This window comes from Emys orbicularis, chromosome 5, assembly GCF_028017835.1.
Source record: "Emys orbicularis isolate rEmyOrb1 chromosome 5, rEmyOrb1.hap1, whole genome shotgun sequence".
NCBI classification, from domain to species: domain Eukaryota; kingdom Metazoa; phylum Chordata; order Testudines; family Emydidae; genus Emys; species Emys orbicularis.
In genome coordinates, this window is record NC_088687.1 from 15,225,465 (window position 1) to 15,245,085 (window position 19,621).

General features: G+C 43.2%; 1 protein-coding gene across 1 annotated transcript in view; it reads right to left on the minus strand.

The window, feature by feature from the left end:
- The window catches only part of CCNI (cyclin I), a 51,605-nt gene extending 33,205 nt beyond the window's left edge, over positions 1 to 18,400 (minus strand). Inside the window, exon 1 of the mRNA XM_065405203.1 lies at positions 18,199 to 18,400. The gene's annotated coding sequence lies outside the window, so the exon portion shown is untranslated. The remainder of the gene's footprint in view (positions 1 to 18,198) is intronic.
- Between the last annotated feature and the right edge of the window lie 1,221 nt (positions 18,401 to 19,621).

Sequence of the window (19,621 nt, forward strand, 5' to 3'; positions counted from 1 at the left end):
TAATACTAGAGTAACGAACCAGAGTGACAATGGATGGAGAGATTTCCAGATTCAAGTTCCCAGTGAATATTCTAAATGGATTCAAAATACTTAAAAATTTATGAAAAATACCTGATATTGGCTTCTAATGGATCAGCTGAGGATTTACATGGAATAAATCTTTAATAAAGTGCAATACCCCTTTCCCATTTTCACAGGGAAAAGTTACCTTTTAAAAGCAGAAGTGAAGTTGCCCTGTTATAGAAATTATCCACATGGAACAATGCCAGAGAATGTACTTTTCATTTACTGTTTTTTCACAAGTACCTCTTCTCAGGGGGAGACACTAACAAACCTCACTTAGGCCAGGATAAATCAGGAGTAATTCCACTGGAATTACCCAGCTGTAAAACTAGTGAGAGATCAGAATCAGGCCTGTAGACTTGATTCACGCGGATGGGGTCCAATCCCACACCCACTGGCAAAACTCCCTCCGAATTCAAGGTGTGCAGAATTGGAACTGTTGGTTCCAAATATACAGATCTGGGGCCTGATCCACCCTTGCCTTTCACAGTCATTTGCACCTGCACAGAGTGGGTGTAAAAACACCAGCAAGTCAGAATAATGGTCTTTGACACTCACTTTGCACAGGTGTGCGTGACAACACAAGGGTCCAGGCAGGGGAGAATCTAGCCTCCTATACTGGTGGCTGTGATGGCTACATTTAGGAAGCATGTTACAATAATTTAGGACCTGATCCAACTGCAATTAAAACAAGCCAATAGAAATACTCCCTTTGATTTCAACACGAGTTGGATTTGGTCCTTACAAACAGATTCAGGTAAAACATAACACTAGCTCCCATGTCACAGAAACTGGTTTTCCACACCTCCTAAATAAAGCCCTCAAAATTGGATTTTTTCATGGACTCCATAGCACAGAAGCTGGACATAACTTATTTTCAAATTCAATTAGACCCTTAGGAATTCAGTTGCTACGTAACTGCTAAGTAATGAAACATTCTTTATACAGGTAATCCTAGCTGGGTAACATCCAACAGGATATCAACCGCAGCCTGTCAAACTGCACTGTAGGGTACATAATTGGAAAAGACTGTAATTAAAGGCTTATGTGAACACTTAACTTTATAGGAGATAAAATAAGTACATGGGGGGGAAGAGAGAGAGAGAGAGAATGAATGAGGCGGCGGGGGATGGGACAAGCAGGCTTTTAGGATCTGATCCAAAGCCCACTAAAGTCAATGGAAAGACTTCACCGTCTTCCATGGGTTTTAGATCAGCCCCCTAAAGCACTGCCTAAACTCTGTTCTTATACCTCAAAACAGCATTACCGAAGGTGTGAGCCCTGGGAACAGAAATCAAGTTCCAAGGGCTGTTTGGGAGGCACAGAGGTCCTTTCTCCGCATGCTTCACAAGAAGCACGAATGACCTTTACCCTGAACATCATGTCCCTTTATTTTAAATGTTTGTGAATATCATACCTTGATTTCCTAGCACAGAAAACGTAATTAGCCAGGCCTTAAACTCCAGACATAAAATATCAAAAGGGGCTAGAGCTTTCAAGCAAAAGTCAATCAATCTTTCAGGATTTTACACCTCCGGTTATTTTGTTTAATATACACAATTCAGGTCATACCAGTCAGCTTTGATAACACAGGGCTTGATTCTGTTCCCATCACAGTTAATGGCAAATATCCCATTGACTCTAATGGTGGAAGGTTTGGGACCCTTAGAGATTTTTTGCACTTAAGGCTGGATTCCATCCTTCAGAAGAAAAGGAGCGCACACTTTGGCAGATCTTTGGATTCTAAGGAGAGCAAAATCTATACTCTTTTCTGGGCTGAGTTTTGAAAACAGTTAGTTTATATCAGCAGTTGTCAATTGTTTTTCCTAGATCACGACCAAAACACCAACTCCAACAATGTTTACAGCACAAATGGATTTCACCACACTCTAGTCCAGTCTCTCATTCTTGCCTAACCTCTTCTTCCAAACATCACGCTTTGAATTTTGCACAAAGAAACCCTGACCCAGTATCTCCTACCTAGCAACCGTTCCTCTCATGAGACGCTCTCCACAGGAATTCTTCTGAGATAGTCAGTGCTCCCACTGGTCTTCCCACTCCCAGCAAGAGGTGTTTCTATGGTTGTATGGGCACTACAGCTACAAGAGTGGGGAAGTAACTGATGCAAGAGAAGAAAGCAATGGACTCACAAGAGAACATTTCTTTCTTTCAGCCCCCTCTCCTCCCAACAGTGACGCCTGGATGGTGAAAAAAGGTCGAACTCTTGCAACAGAAGGAAGCAGTCAGTGAGGGAGTGTATCGCATAAGACTTTAAGGGTAGTACTGGTCCTAGGGCAACGCAGGGCAGGCCAATCCCTGCCTCTCCTCAGAAGAGATCAACTGATGCAATGGAAGAGTAAGACTGCAGTGTAAAAAATAAAAATAAAGGCACAATTGTGGCTGCCCAAAGAGAGGTGTCTGACCCACGTCTTTAATAAATGCAGCAGACAAGGCTTGCAGTGGGCTTAGCATTACAGGAAAAATAAACAAACCTCCTTCCATTGAACCTTCTGTAGCAAAGGACCTATAAGTTACAGTGGACGAGAAGCTGAATATGAGTCAACAGTGTTCCCTTGTTGCCAAGAAGGCTAACAGCATTTTGGGCTATATAAGTGGGGGCATTGCATGCAGATCAAGGGACGTGATCATTCCCCTCTAATCGACATTGGTGAGGCCTCATCTGGAGTACTGTGTCCAGTTTTGGGTCCCACACTACAAGAAGGATGTGAAAAAATTGGAAAGAGTCCAGCGGAGGGCAACAAAAATGATTAGGGGGCTGGAGCACATGACTTATGAGGAGAAACTGAGGGAACTGGGATTGTTTAGTCTGCAGAAGAGAAGAATGAGGGGGGATTTGATAGCAGCCTTCAACTATCTGAAAGGGGGTTCTAAAGAGGATGGATTTAGACCAGGGGTCAGCAACCTTTCAGAAGTGGTGTGCCGAGTCTTCATTTATTCACTCTGATTTAAGGTTTCGTGTGCCAGTAATACATTTTAATGTTTTTAGAAGGTCTCTTTCTATAAGTCTATAATAACTAAACTATTGTTGTATATAAAGTAAATAAGGTTTTTAAAAGGTTTAAGAAGCTTCATTTAAAATTAGATTAAAATGCAGAGCCCCCCGGACCGGTGGCCAGGACCTGGGCAGTGTGAGTGCCACTGAAAATCAGCTCGCGTGCTGCCTTTGGCACGCGTGCCACAGGTTGTCTACCTCTGATCTAGACTGTTTTCAGTGGTACCAGATGACAGAACAAGGAGTAATGGTCTCAAGTTGCAGTGGGGGAGGTTTAAGTTGGATATTAGGAAAAACTTTTTCACTAGGAGGGTGGTGAAGCACTGGAATGGGTACCTAGGGAGGTGGTGGAATCTCCTTCCTTAGAGGTTTTTAAGGTCAGGCTTGACAAAGCCCTGGCTGGGATGATTTAGTTGGGGATTGGTCCTGCTTTGAGCAGGGGGTTGGACTAGATGACCTCCTGAGATCCCTTCCAACCCTGATATTCTATGAACCTGGAGAGTCTTAACAGCTTAGCACAAATATGACCAGGTTGTATCATACATGCTTTCATTTCTCAGTATGTAATGGAATGTAGGCTAGGTATATTTTTATAGATATATTTTACACACAGTTACACAAAGGGCATTAATATATATTGTATGCTATTATACACCCACTTGATCATGATTCACTTTTTGTGCCGCCGTTTTCCACTGTATACAAGAGAACACAACAAAATGTCCATATGAAGACTATTTTCATAATTCTATTGCGGGCTTGTAATGTAGTGATATTTGGACGACTTATTCAATAGAGACTATTAGAACCATTAATATCCATGCTGTATCTTTGACGGATGAACAAACTACATACATGAATGAATGAGATCTATTGGTCAGCTTATAAACCCAGACTTAAACCCTAGAGGGTTGATTCATCCCCAAGAGTGTAGACAAGGTGCAATTTGCATCTCTTCCCCCAGCTGAGGGCACTACACCTGAGGGAGAGAGTGTTGACTAATACATGCTGGGGTTATATTTTATTCACACCACATATAACTACTATGCATTAAGCACACAATATCAACAGAACAGTATACTGTGTATATATTTCTAGCTGTTACATGGCCTGAATCAGCCTATGCCTTTCTATAATCCTGTTCACTTATTTCACTGAAGTCAGCTTTGGCATTGGAAAATAGGTAACTCATCAAAGGCAAAGTACATTAATGTTCTACCCTGGTACAAGCTAAGGAGGTACATTCACAGACCAGAACCTGAAATGCTAGTAGCCGAAACAAAGATAAGGAGGATACAGAACAAGTTAAGGAGCTGGTATGAACTGGTGGGGTAGATTTGAGTGATATGTAAAGAGTTTTGTAACTTGTAAAATCATCCTCTAAATAGCATCAGGTGAAATGTGTCACTTTGGAAGCAAACCTTCTTTGTAAGGTGAATTCAACAATGCTACACGGGACAGCTTCCTGGAAACTGGCATCATATTGAACCTTTATTCCTGTACTATTCTATTATTGACTTTTAGCAATAAACCTGACTGATATTGGTTATTTGGTCTCCATGGAATATTTCATAACGAACCAAGCGTGACCAAGCCCTTGACGATACAATTTACCAGCAGATGCGAAGAGGAGCAGGAGGTTAACGATTTATACAGAGGCAGCTGCTCCATTGCACGGAAGCACCAGGTGATCAGAGAGCACGTGTACCTCACTGAATAGCCTGACAGCCACAGCAAAGGACAGAGGGATGCTTTCAAAAGTGCCCTGAATTAATAAACCCAGGTGCAGCTAAGAAGGGTTAAATACCTCTGAGAATGTTGAATCTAGAGCCACCACTAGGAGTAAGAGAAAGGGGGGGGGGGGGAAATCAAAATTTGCCAAATGGAAGAGACATTTCGTTTCCAAACTAAGGAGGCAAATAAACTGGAAACGGGAAGGGGGGGAAAAAAATCTACAATAAAATTAAGCACTTGAAAGTGTCCCTGTAAGCCAAAGTGGCACATGCCCATGGTGCTCTGAGTGCTGCAAAGGTTAACTTGCCAAGGAGCCCGAAGGCTGAAACTACCCTGTATATAAATTAACATACATTTTAACCAGATATATTCTCACTTAAAAAAAAAATTAGGGAGCACTGCAAGCAAACTGTGCTTTACAAAGTGCACAGACCAAAAGCACATTAAAAGGGCTGTACGGGAAGGAAACAAATGGCTGGCACTGCTTCTTTGAATCCAGCTTTCTGAAAGTCGGGCTGGAGTCCATTAGGCAACTCTGATGTTTTTATGTGCTCACATTCGTAACAGACAAGCTCCCTCCAAGGTCCCACCAGTGGTAATAATACTTATACCACATCCAATTAAATGTGTGTGTGCGTGCACCTGAGGTACTATTGTGGCAATTTGGGCGGGGGGGGGGGGGGAGGGAGCCTACAGTAGACAAACCTGCTTGCCCAAAGTCAGCTCTTGTACACAATTGGATATCTGTCACCACAAAGTCACCATAGAAATTCAAGAAGCTTGGATCAACGTGGATTGGACCACTGTAAAGCATTCAACTCCAGCTGAATTTTGGCCTCCGCTTTCTTGGGGTTAGAATAACATGGCTCCCTTAACAACTAGACTGATCTCTCTCCTTCCTCCTCCTCTCCCCTGCCCCCCAAATCTTGGAAGTTTTTGAATCACTGCTCAAACATCTTGTAGCTTCTTAATCCATTCAGCATAGGCTCAACGGGCCACAGTCAGATTTCTTGAGGAATTGCTAGCAAGTTGGAAAGGGGGAAAGTCAGCTGTGTGAAAGCTTCAGTTTTGTTCTGAAGGCTACTCTCTTCCAAACAAGGTCATAAGTTGGTGATTCTTGTCCTTAGAGGTTCAAGTCTTTTAGAGGTGATGCCTTCTCCATGTGCCCCCTCATGGCCACATGTTCCTCTGCCACATCTCCCTCTTCAGGGCCCCTTACAGTCTCTCTCATGAGCACCATCGCCCTCCACTTGGGGCTGAATAATGATCACACACGGTTCCAAAGAGTCCTTCGTGTCCACAGAATAAAGTCCATTTCTGCAACCTGAAGGTTTTCACTTATCTCTGGCTCTTCACTTCTCTCTTATCTTCTGGCTTTATGACCATTACAACATAAATTGTCTATGTCACATATCAAACTATACAAAGCAAATATCCTTAAATCAAACTAGTCAGCTTTCAAGCAGTATTTTTCTTACTTTGCCAATCTGTAAATTTCAATCAGCAATGGAAATATTTTTCTCCGGTTTGGGTGTACAGTGAAAACAACATTTACTGACATTTACCTATAAAAATCTAATCCTTTCAAGCCTAGTTGTAAGTATTTTACAGACATGAGTAGTATGCTATAAGCACATTGATAGATGTTCTAGATGGTCATAAATCAAGATTACAAGCAACCAGTTAGACTAACAACCTATGACAATTGTTGGACTCTAAAACAATTGATTAATCAGTTATTAAAACATCTTCTGTTTATAACAGTTCCCTTATTATAAAAAGTGTGACAGTGTCGGGGCGGAGGGGGAGGGAGGAAATAGCCATACTGCAAAACTTTTCAAAAAGGCAAAAATCCACATAACTCTTCATAACCATTTACAAAACTTTAAGAGACCAAGAAACAAGAAAACAGAAACTGGATAGTTCTAAATATAATAAAATATCTCCAAGAAAACTGCAAATACTGGGAAAATATATCCAAAGGCTTCTTGCCCTGGAGAAGAAGTGTTACAAATGATTAAAAAAAGGACAGGCAAGGTTGGCAGTAGCCCTAGACTTTTGGAAATAAAGCATCAGCCGTTTTTAGAGATGAGAATGTTGAATCCCAGGTCCACCCACACGTATTCAAGACAGGACTGTTGAGGACGGTAGTAAAAAAGTTGCCTTTGTTCTGCTCACCCTCTTTCTACAGGCTGGCCTGTATAGACAGGAAATAATTGGATACTGGTATAAACCAGTGACAAATTTAGTCACAATGCCTTCTCCTGTACTGCTTCTAAGGCAGTACAAACACCCCCGCTTACTATGGGCAACATGTAAACTCACAGTTGAGATTAGCTGCAGCAGCAAAATGTATGCCCCAATGCTCATTTTTTGATGAGTTTTGCTTTTAGGTTTTGATTTATTTGTATCCACATTCAAAGCAAACCAACCTCCTTCCACTCACAAGTTCATTTGTATTAAATTTAAACTCCCCTCCCCCACCCCCCAAAAAAGCTTTGCATGAACCTCTACAAACCAAAACACTGTTGAATTGTACACTGCACCATAGAGCTGTACACAGCTCTTACCATGTGTCCCTTATTTTATTTGTCTGGATGTTGTTACATATCTAAGATGCTGTTTGAGATGTAAACTTCTATAACATCAGACTGTGCCCAATCCGGCAATTGCTGGGCACTCAAAACTCATACAATAGTCAGGCTGTCTTCAGTGCGTGCCTTGACTGCAAAGTCAGGATTATGTACATTTATTATTGTGGTAGCACCTACAGGGAGGGGCCCTACTGTGCCAGGTACTGTACAAACATAACAAAGATACATACGGTCCCTGCCCTGATGAGCTTACAGTATTCTCTATAGTCCTGTGCTTAAATTGTATGTGGATACAGACAGGGAACCCTAGGAAACAACAAAATTGTTGGGACATATAAAACACTTTATTCCGGTACTAGTCACAATGAAAGGCAAATATGAGGTGACAACTGGATAGTAATGAGCAAAATTGTATACACCCTTACACCAACACAACCCATTCTCTTCAGTCTCAAGACAACAGCTGCACCGGTTTTACTCCATGTGGCTCATTATGACTAGAGACAGCGTACACCTTCAGTACATGCTAAAAGTACAAAGTTAAAACACCATCACCACACAGCATTATGAAATGGCTATTGCTCCCCTCATTACAAACATGTTAATGCAGCAGATGCAGAGTCCAAGTCACCTCTCAGTTACACCAATCTAACTCACTAATTTCACTTAAGTTACTTCTGATATACACTGATGTAGATGTAAGGAGAATCAAACCCACAAAGATTGAGTAGTATATTTAGAATAAGGATCACTGGCTTTCACATTCATAAAATGCTCGTTTTTGATGTTCGTTTGTTAAACATTCAGAAACAAAAACACTCTGCATTGCTTTACAAGTTACACAACCATCCAAACGAGATGAGTGCAATACATCTGCAACTAGATACACATGAAACAGATTGAGAAACAGCTCAATTTTTTTGCAGCTCTAGCCAGTCATTAATATAATTGAACAGCAACAAAACAAAATTGGGTAAAAAATTACTGTTCTTAAGTCTTATTTCTGACAAATTATATTGTTTCTCTAACACACACACACACACACAGCAATTACAATAATTTGGTTCCCCTTGACAACTGCAAACAGGATGTTAAGAGAAAGCAATCACCACCAGACATTTATTAAAAACAAAACTAAACACATAGCGTGTCCAACATTTTGCTCTGCACACTCAGAACAGCTTCAGAGAAAGCTATCAGTGATTACTGCTAATATGAGGATGCAGTTTAAGGCACTAGGAGGAGACAATTATAAGGAAATGAGAAATAAGCCACCTTTGGCACAACAGATCAAGTAGGAGATACGGTACAGTAGATATAGAACAGCATTCTTAGGCTCTGAGGGTACCATGCCCTCCTATCATTAACTAAAGACAACCCAGTATTACAAAGCTAAATTGTCCACAAGGATCACGTGTTCTCTGTCTCTAGCAGTGGTTCTCAAACTTTTTTACTGGTGTTCCCTTTCACACAGCAAGCTCTGAGTGCGACCCCCCCTTACAAATTAAAAATACTTTTTTATATATTTAACACCATTATAAATGCTGGAGGCAAAGCGGGGTTTGGGTTGGAGGTTGACAGCTCGCGACCCCCCCCCCCCCATGTAATAACCTTGCAACCCCCTGGGGTCCCGACCCCCAGTTTGAGAACCCCTGCTCTACAAGATGCCAATTAGAGAGTATGTAAATGATCCAATAATACAGGACTGTACAAGCACAGTTCTGGCTCTTCTCTGTAAACACCTCCTGCCAAATTGGTGCAAATTTCACAGTGTTAAGCTGGCCCTCCTGTCCTGGTTGGTCCTGGGGCATCTGCACAGGTTACTCAAGCTGGGAAGGTCTCAGGAGGCCACCAATGGATCAGGGTAATTAATAAAACACATGGACTATTCTCCTATCCCCAGAATGCCACGCCATAGCTCAGAGGAGGCAAACTTTGCAGATTTGGGGAGTGCCAGCCTTTGCGTCTTGGAGTTCCCCTTCTGCTTGCTTGCAAACGTTCAGTCTGAAGTTGCCGCTTGTTCCCATCCATTCAGTTACAGCAGCATGTGCAGTTCTGTGTTCCAAACTCTTGTCTGCTTCCCATTTTGTTTCACCAATAAAGAACAAGCTACAGCTGGCGGTGAACTTGTTTATAGCAGTTTGATCTTTCAAGAACAGGGACCACCAGCTGGACAGTAGTCCTTAGGGAGAGCAATCTGAGCACTTATAATACAGTTTGAATTTTGAAAGCAAACCCTCAAGATTCTTGGGACCAAGTTCCCAGCTGGTGTAACTCCACTGAAGTCAACAGTTACACCAGCAGAGAATTTGGCTTGTGGTACAAAGGCAAAAGTAATAGTAATGTCACAAGGGCACAGAACCTCAGACTCAGACTTTAAGGTCAGAAAGGACCATTATGATCTTCTAGTCTGACCTCCTGCAAAACGCAGGCCACAGAATCTCACCCACCCACTCCTGTAACAAACCCCTGACCTATGCCTGAGCTACTGAAGTCCTCAACTTGTGGTTTAAAGATTTCAAGGTGCAGAGAATCCTCCAGAAAGTGACCCGTGCCCCACGCTGCAGAGGAAGGCGAAAAACCTCTGGCAAATGGTTTAATTCAGCACCTCCCTTACCAAGTTAAAGAAAAGAAACATCTGATCTCTGGACTGATGAGCAAAACTGAATATTTGCCATAACATGTTACGCATGAGTGAGCTTTTAGACCAGTTTATTGCATATCGTTACCAACGGCAGCTTTCCATTATGGTTAGTAAGACGGCACATCAATAACATCAGCAGTTAGTGAACACACAGGAAAACAACAAAGACCTGAGAAGCCTGAGATTTTCTTCACATCTGATCCACCTCTAACCCACTGGTTTTGTCATTTGAAGAAACAGACATTTTTAATTGAAGTTGAAAAAAATAAAAAATAAAAAACCCTCTTAACTTCAGTGAAACTAGATGTCTATGGAGCTCAAGAATGCCTTCTTTGTGGGGCCTGCCTGAATTTTCAATTCACCCTCTCTTCCATTCAGAACCAGTTACATGGTTACAGTACTTGTGGCTCTGACATCTCTGGCCCCACCAAAACTCCTGAGGGAGGGTCTAAAAAATCCTCCAAACCCTGTAATCAGGCAGGTGTGACCTAGACACTCATTATTTTGCCTTCAGCCAGCTACAAGGATAAGTTCAAGAGGACTTTTAGGACATGCAACCATGTTTCATCCAACCAGATTGTATTTGGAAATCCTAGAACATAAATTACTAGTATTATTATTATGGAATTTGAATGGTGGGACAGAGATCAGAGTTAACACTTGCAGGTATTACCATAAAAAGTTTTTCCAACCATGAGGGTTCTCACAACAAACTTTTTGGTGGCCTCAGAGCGTGGCCACAAAGTCTTGCTGGTGGCCGCGCTGAGAATTTTTGCTAAAATATTTAATTAACTTTAGGAAAAAAATAAATATGCACATACGTATGTCCAAAACATTGTAATTTCTTCATGTAGGGGTTTGTTTTTGCAGACTCAATAATAAAAATAATGTACACTTGTCTCTATTCTTTACTGGACCTAAACAGAATAGAAACACAAATAAGACGCTTTGCACGTTTTTTTTTATTGTTGTTGTTTCTTTTACTTTTTTGGTTTTGTTTTTTAAGGTGGGCAGGGAGGCTGCAGGGGCCAGAAACAATGGGGGAAGGAGGGGGGGGAAAAGAGAGTGAGGCCTGTGGCCAAAGCCTGGAACCAGAGCCTGCCACTGCATGGATGGAGCCCGAAGCCCTGCAGCCAAACCCTGCCCACCCACCCCCGCCATTCCAGGGCTGAAGCCCAAAGCCCGAGACCCACCCAAGAAAGTGAGGAATTTACCAGGTGCCTGCTCCTCTAGCTTCTGTCTCTCTGGAGGGGGGCAAGGCCCAACCCCTGCTAGCAGCCATGGGGGAGGGGACACTGGTCCCCCGTCCCCCCTCGCCCCACCCATCACAGTCCAAGAGGCTGTGGCTGCAAGAAAAACCCCCCTGGTGGTCGCATGCGGCCACGGTGGCTGCATTTGAGAAATGCTGACTGACAGCACAGCCATTATTAATCTGCAGCAGGCTTCATGCCCACGATGCACTTCCCAACAAACTACACAATGCAAATACTCAGCAATGACTTTTACCATTCAAACATCAGTATGTCAATTCTCTAGCCAGAGAAAATAGCATGATATGGATAGCTATTAGGAATCAGCACAGTTTAAACCCGGTATCAATTACTTTTGCCCCTGAAAAATTAATTTTGCAGATCTCCACCTATGGGAATTATTCTGACATCATATAAGAATTTTCTAAACCTGACACAAATGTCCCTTTTCCATGTATTTATATATATATAAAAAAAGCCACACCTATATTTGCAAACCCCAAACTTACACTGACATTTCCCCCCCTGTAGAATTTTTAGCAATTGGCTGAACACTTAGTACAGTGGAAATGTTAGGAGACAACACCACATCCAAAACCCTGACAACTGGAAAAATGCATCCAATCTCCCCAAAACAATCCTTGCACGGGACTAAAAGCAGTTTAAGAACAGTACAAGCACCTCAACATCACTACATAAACTGAATGATGATTAGGTCATAGTCACCGCCTGAAAAATCTACTTGCCAATGACGTAGCAGAAGGGACTTGGGCCCAGATCCTCAAAGGTATTTAGGTGCCCCACCTTTGAGGATCAGAGCCGCAGTCCTCCACTGCTGAGGTTGGTGGACAATGGGGAGAAAGAACAGGGCTGCCCTCCACAATTCAATCCCCACCCCTGATCTTTTGTTCCAAGACCCCCAGTGAAATTTACAAGCATCTGGTCAGTTCTGCTGCCCTGCAGAATTTGGCAATGAGCAGAAGGGGCACCATGAGCTAATGGCCTGAGCAGAGCCAGGAACTTCTGAGGGCTAATCCCAGCTCTGCCAGTGCTGTGTGTGAGCTTGTGAAAAATCATTAAAACCTTCTGTCTCCCCTTTAGTAAAATGGAGTTGTTAATACTGAATTAGCTACTGTTTACACACTGCTTTGGAAAAAAAAAAAAATCTAAATAGGGCCACCAATAAAAGGTGCACTTCTAAAGTACCCAACTTTCTTCTTCAATTTAACACTTTCTTGTGTAAAAAAATCTATCTGGCAGAGAAGTTTTCATGACCAGCACCTGTGGCAAAATATTCATCAGCTTTTTAGAACTTCGGAATAGTAGCAGCTTCGATGCAAAATGGTTTATATGTTTTAGGTTTGTTTGGGTTATTTGAAACATACCATATACACCTCTACCTCGATAGAACGCTGTCTCCGGGAGCCAAAAAATCTTACCGCATTATAGGTGAAACCGCGTTATATCGAACTTGCTTTGATCCACCGGACTGCACAGCCCCGCCCCGCCCCCCCGGAGCGCTGCTTTACCGCGTTATATCCGAATTCGTGTTATATTGGGTCGCGCTATATTGGGGTAGAGGTGTAGTTGAAATACCTTCTGTACAAGAAGTGCAGCATCTGAAGTTTCAGAGAAAATAAGGGACAAACTGAACTTTCACTACAAGAATTAAAAATCAGAGGTAAAGAAAATAAATCAGTACATGGACCTGATTCTCCTCTCTAATCAGATGAACTCCTGAGTTACACAGGTGAAAGTGCAAGGTAAATCAGGTCACATATCTTTAATAAATAATAATACCACCACCCAATTCCTACATAGTGCTTCATCAGGAGACCTCAAAACACTTTACAAAGACTGTACAAACACTTAGGCAGGCAGAGGTGAAGTGACTTGCCCAAGGTCATACAGCAGGCCAGTGGCAGACCCAGAAATAGAACCCTGGTCTTCTGAGTCTCACTCCAGTGCTCTATCCACCAGAATAGTCGGTTTCTAAAAGCAGCTGAATACAGTAAATCAAAAGGATTAAACCTGTAAAGATACATGCTTTTAAGGACTCAAGTCTGGTACCAGGTCAAGATTAGTAACCAGAGCCACAGTGAACGGTTAGGTGCAGACATGCAAAGAGAAGGATTCTTCGGTGGAAGGAAAGCTCCCATGGGGGATTCTGAGCTGCTGAGTTCCACTGAACTAACATTTCTCAGTTGTGGGAGTAAGTATATTTTTTGTTTCTCATCGCTGCCACTAGCACAAAGTGCACTGGAAACCAGGCAACTGAGGGACACCAGAAGACCCAGCCCTCAAGAACAGGAGGATGACAGGAGAGAAAACAATTATGTGGGAGATTTTCAAAGGCATGAAGAGCAGTTAGGTGCCCAATTGCCATTAATGCCTTTGAAAGTTTATCCTAAAATAAAAAAAAGAAGTATCTAAACAAAATTAGTGACACTAAAACTCAAAGCATGTTTACAGTTCTGAAATGTATTTTAAAACATCAGATCTTTTTAAGAGATTGTTTGTACAGTTTGAGTTATTTTAGTAACTAAGAAAAACATTATTAAAATATGCAGGTAAATTGCATTGAAGTGCTAGTTAAAGATGCCAGATTGCCAGCTCCAGAGACCGATGCCAGTTATTTGTTCACGGAACAGATACAGCACATATACCTGTATGTTTTCTTCTATTGCCTCAACCCAGACCCAGACAACGCTCTTCTAAAAGTGAAAAGATACTTGGATCTTTATGGTCCATTTATCCAATCCAGAGTTCTGGGAACATGTACAAAATATATCATTAAGAACTATACAATGACAAACTAAAATACCCACTGAGATGATTCCTCTCTAAACCAAGACTTTGCCCAACACTCAAGCCTAGAGAAAGAGCTTAAGATCAATAAATGTGGACTTTGTGAATTCCAAAGTCATAGCCCCTCATAGAAACAGCCCAGTGGCCAGCCCCATCAATGACTTCAGCAGATAATACCGTGGCTGCTGAGTGCTGAGATCAAACAAGGAGAGAGAGTCTCTGAGGTAATCAGGACACAACCCATTTAAGGATATACAGGTTAAAACCTGTACCTCAAATAGCATTTGGAACCAATGGTTAATCAGTACAGATCACAGGTGTGACCAACTCTTGTTAAGTGGTGGCTCTCATCCAGAGGGCAGCTGCATTCTGCACAAGCCATAATGGAGTAGTCCCAAAGGAGGATTAAGTTAAAGAGAACTAAGACCCCTTTACTCCTGAATAAAAGCATCCACCCAGTTTAATGTGCACTGACTTGACACCTTTAGTTCACTTGCCTTAACTTTGCTGAGTGCAGCGCTGCTGCGTAGGTCATATTTAATCACTGGCCTCTTCAGATACTGCTAGCAAAAGGGACAGTGAGAATGGAAAGGCCACCACCACCAGATCTGGCTCTACTTAGGCATATACACCACACTCATCAACATAGGATCTGAGCACCTACTTCAAACCAGAGACTTGTCTGCTGCGAGTTGAACTGCAACCACCAATCTCATTTCACCTAGGCCACTGAATCATTAGTAATACCTTTCTGCCCCTTCCAATCTGGGCTGGATTCTTATATACAAAATCTGTCAGCCATTGCCACTTTGACCCAAACCAACCCATCCCTACACTTTCACCCTTCCCTATCCCTCAAAAAGCCCTTTTGTAAACCAAAGGCCAGATACACGGATATTTGCAATGGAGACTTAGTTATTAACAACGTGAACTGCAGTAGCACTAGGGGCCATGGACCAGGACTCCATCATACCAAACACAGACCAAAAAGCTAGTTGCTACCCCAAAGTGTTTACAATATTAAACCTCTAGCTACCAGCAAGGCCCCACGTGGATTCACCCCAAAAGAAGAGAGGGGGTGTTATTGCAACAACCCCCCTTTCATGGTTCCCACCAGGTGTTAGGAGGTGGATATTGCTTGAATTTGTAAACTCCATGAGCAGGAGCTGCAGCTGGGAGACACTAATATGCATGTCCTACAGCCATCCTGGCCAGACCCCATCCCAGACAGCACTCCTATGTAGGGGCCAGCACTAACCCCACCCTGATACCAGGGAACTCCTAGTGGTTTCGTGGTGCCATTTCCTCTCCCGCTGACTTTCCATCTTGAAGGCCTTCACCAGGGTGTCTCCTCCAGCAGTAGCTGGAACAGACACAGGAGAGCATGTAGCCCCAGCTACACAGCAGTGCAATCTATACGCCTTCAAATAGCTACAGTGCAATATATTTTTGGAAAGGGCATTTAAGTGACCCAATGGATTTATACTAGCAGAGAAACATTTCATGCAAATGTCTCAGAAAGTGTTTAAAATTAGATCTCGAACACAGAAAAGGCAAGAATCTGTAAGAATATATAAAGGCCAAATTAAGATCAGTCTCTTAATGGGGCCTTTCAAACCCCAACTAAGAGAAAGTTCCCAATTTGGGGTGCAGGGCAATTAAAAGCACACACCCCAAAATGTTTAACTCCTATTGGGAAAAGCCAACAGATTAGCTTTGCAGAGTTCTAACCCCAGGCTCCGGAGCAAGGCACAGAACTGTGCGCTACCTTTACAAAGCATCTGAACAATTTAAAAAGCAAATCTAATTGTTAGCAGGGGTCCAAAGTAGATCCCCCAAGTCTGGAATAAGGTACTGTGGCTTCTTTCTGAGAGCTAAACTTCTACCAGCCGTATGTTGCAAAATTTGGTGCCACATATATACATCCCCGAGGCGATTATAAACAAAGCACTGCAATGAACTTAAAGGTTGCAAAAGCCTACAGACTCATCCCCATGACAATGAAAACATTAGCCAAGCTTGAAAGGGGAAAACTAAAACCACATAGCCCGAGAGATTCTGTACAATTTAAATATGATAAAGGGGTTTAGAAAAAAATCAAAACCCTGTGCCTATGTCAGAGATGCAGCTGTCTGTCACCCCAGGCATACAGACTAACACGGCTACCCCTCTGAAACCCTGGGAAAGGGACATTATAAACTATACAGCTGCTGAAAAGCAATTGTTTAAATCAGCCTTCCAAAATTCTGCCTGCCTAGGGCAAGTAATTATTATTTTTTAAAGCAGGCAAATAAAGCATCATTAATTTTTTCATCCTTAGGCAAAAAACTCCATTCCCCCACTTTTACCCTAAGGTGGCAAATTTTCATGAGAATTTTTGCAAAGGCTTCTTTAAACCAGTTGCACGAAATAAGCTAAAGTAACGTTATCAGTTTATATCATCCCTTCTGGGACAGTTTTACATGAAACAACATCAGCAATTCACTTTTCTTTCAAGAAAACACTTTCCGTGGGGGGGGGGGGGTCCATTCTACCGCGTCAACTGATATAACAAAGCAAGAACTAACAAAAACAAAAACATCCAAGAGAGCTGCCTGCACAAGTTTAGCAGTCAGATCAGAAGAGTCTGAAATAAAGTACAGTTGCAATTTTTTTAAAGCATACTTTTGATACAGAGTAATCAACAATAACCCAAAGCAGCAGACGGAATTATGGACAACTGACCATGTGGCCAGAAAACAGGAGCAAAAGTACAAGAGACACTGAATACACTATTTGCAGTAAAATTACAGGATTGGGAACAAATATTCAAATGGAATTATGCCCCTTTGGACAACAATATTTAGAACATCTAAGGCCCCAAATCCTGAAATGACTTGACCATAGATCACAGAATATTAGGGTTGGAAGGGACCTCAGGAGGTCATCTAGTCCAACCCCCTGCTCAAAGCAGGACCAATCCCCAGACAGATTTTTGCCCCAGATCTCTAAATGGCCCCCTTACGGATTGAACTAACAACCCTGGGTTTAGCAGGCCAATGTGCAAACCACTGAGCTATCTGCTCAGGTAGCCCCCTGAACCCATATGGTGCCCTAATGACTTAAATGGAGCACCGTGCAGGTGCAGGAGTGCTCCAAAACAGAGCTTGTTGCAGGACTGGGGACCTACAAATAAAAAGTCCATACAAGGTACTGGGTGTCCTCAGTTTCCCCCAGGAGTTGAGGGCTCTCTGAGCATCTTACAGGACTGGGCTAACACATTATTTAGAAATATTACTCCTAAGAACAGAGAATAAAAGTGTGGACACTTGCACACAAACTGAAATACACCCAGTTAATCTCTTTATTGTATCTGACATGCAATAAAAAAAAAATCAAAGTAATGTATATATAGGTATTGCAAAAAAACATATCTACATATGCAGCCACTTCCATGTAACCGTTTCCATATTTTACACATGGAAGTAAACACAAGCTAGATCACTAAAGGTTAATATATACACACCCGGTGCACAGAGATATACACACATTGCTGCTTTATATCAGCAAACAATGCTATATATTGCAGAAGGTGTGTATACAAGTATATCAGCATGTATTCTATAACTCAACCACACACACACACTCTGCATGTAAACAATAACAATGGCAAACATTGTTTAGAAACATATATTTTATACATCTATAAACACTGAAACCAGGATATTTGCAGCATACTGTACGAAGAATGCTATTGTATATACAAACGTGCATTATGATGTACAGATTTTGCATGTAGGGTATGCACGTTATACACTGCAGACCCTGTCTATACGACTACATCTGTTTGTAGCAGCATGTGTTATTTAGCCAAACACAATAAACACCACACTATTACTGATCTATTTCAGCGTTGCATGCAAATAGGGCTGTGTTTGTGTCACATAAGCGACGCGATCCTAGGATCCCTTGCACGAGGCAATGCAAACGTCTCATAGAAAGACCAGCCCGCTTTGTTAGGAGCAGCGCGGAAGGCCCCCGAACAAAAGCAGCATGTCCCGGCGCGGGCGGGCTTGCATTGCAGACCCCCGCGCATGCCGCGGGCTCGCTCACCTCCCCCGCGGAGCTGTCGGGTTCCCGGTCGGGGCTGGCCCATCAGAAGCCCATGCTGGCGGAGCGAGGGGGCTGCTGGACGCGGCTAGTTCCCCGCCCGGGCCATGCTAGAGGCGGCGGCTGCGGCGGGCCGCGGGGCTCATGTCTCCATGGCGGGCGGCTCGCTGTGCGGGGGAGCGGGAGGGGAGCCCGGCCCTGCTGCTGCCGCTGCTGCCGCCGCCGCCGCCCCCGGGCTGAGACACGCTTCGTGCTGGGGGAGAGGCGGAGAGCGAGCCGCGGCCCGGGCCGCAGGGCGGGGAAAGAAGGGCCGGCTGCCGCCGCCGCCTCCCCCGCTGCTCCGCCCCGCGCCCGCGGCTGAGGGCACCGGCCGGGGGGTGTAAACACGCAGCCCCTGGCGCCAGCTGGGTCGTGCGGGCCTGTGTCCCCTATAGACACGCCTGCTAGCGGGTATATGTGCCCCGTCGGCACCTATATCAGGCGCACGCTTTCGGGGGCTAAACTTATGGCCAAATAAATGTCTCTGAGGTGCCACAAGGACTCCTCGTCCTTCTTCCTGATACAGACTAACAGGGCTACCCCTCTGGCACCTATATAATGCGTGTGTCCCTTATGCTGCTGGGTCCCCTGTATACATGTATATAGTTACGCCCTGTAGACATCTATAGAGTGCATGCATATTTCCCTAACACAGTGTGTCCCATAGATCGCTGGTTCTCACCTATTTACCATTGTGGGCCGCAGATGCAGCTCTCCACGTGTTACGTGGGCCACAGCCACACAATATATAGTAGGGTGACCAGATAGCAAGTGTGACAAATAATGATGGGGTGAGAGGTAATAGGGATCGGACAAAACCCTATCAGCACTGTCCCTATATAATTGGGACAGTGGTCACCCTAATATATATACTACCTGTGTGGCCCCAAGGATGTCACATGGGCTGTAGCTGTGTGCTGATTGGGCCGCAGGGTGAGAACCACTAAAATAGGGATACACACATATATACATGCCCACTAGTCATCTATATAATGCATACATATATTCCTCACACTGTGTAGCTCATATATACACACACTATATATGTATATATTTATGCCCTACAGACATCTATATAATGCATGCCTGTGACCCTAACATAGTGTATCCCATATATTTATACACCCACACACCTGTGCACCCCTAATTTTTCCCAAAATAAACGTGCCCAATTTGAGATACCTTACAGGAGCCATGCTATGAAAATCAGGTCCCATCAGGGTGTCTCACTTTGGGCACCCAAAATCATTAGTCACTTTTGAAAGCGTAGGCTGCTGTACATAATGGAATTGTGTGTTATTTATGTAGATAAAGAGATGCATGTTTTCCTTGTATATTGGGCATACATGTGTCTTGCATGTGCCACATCACACATGGTGGGGAGGGG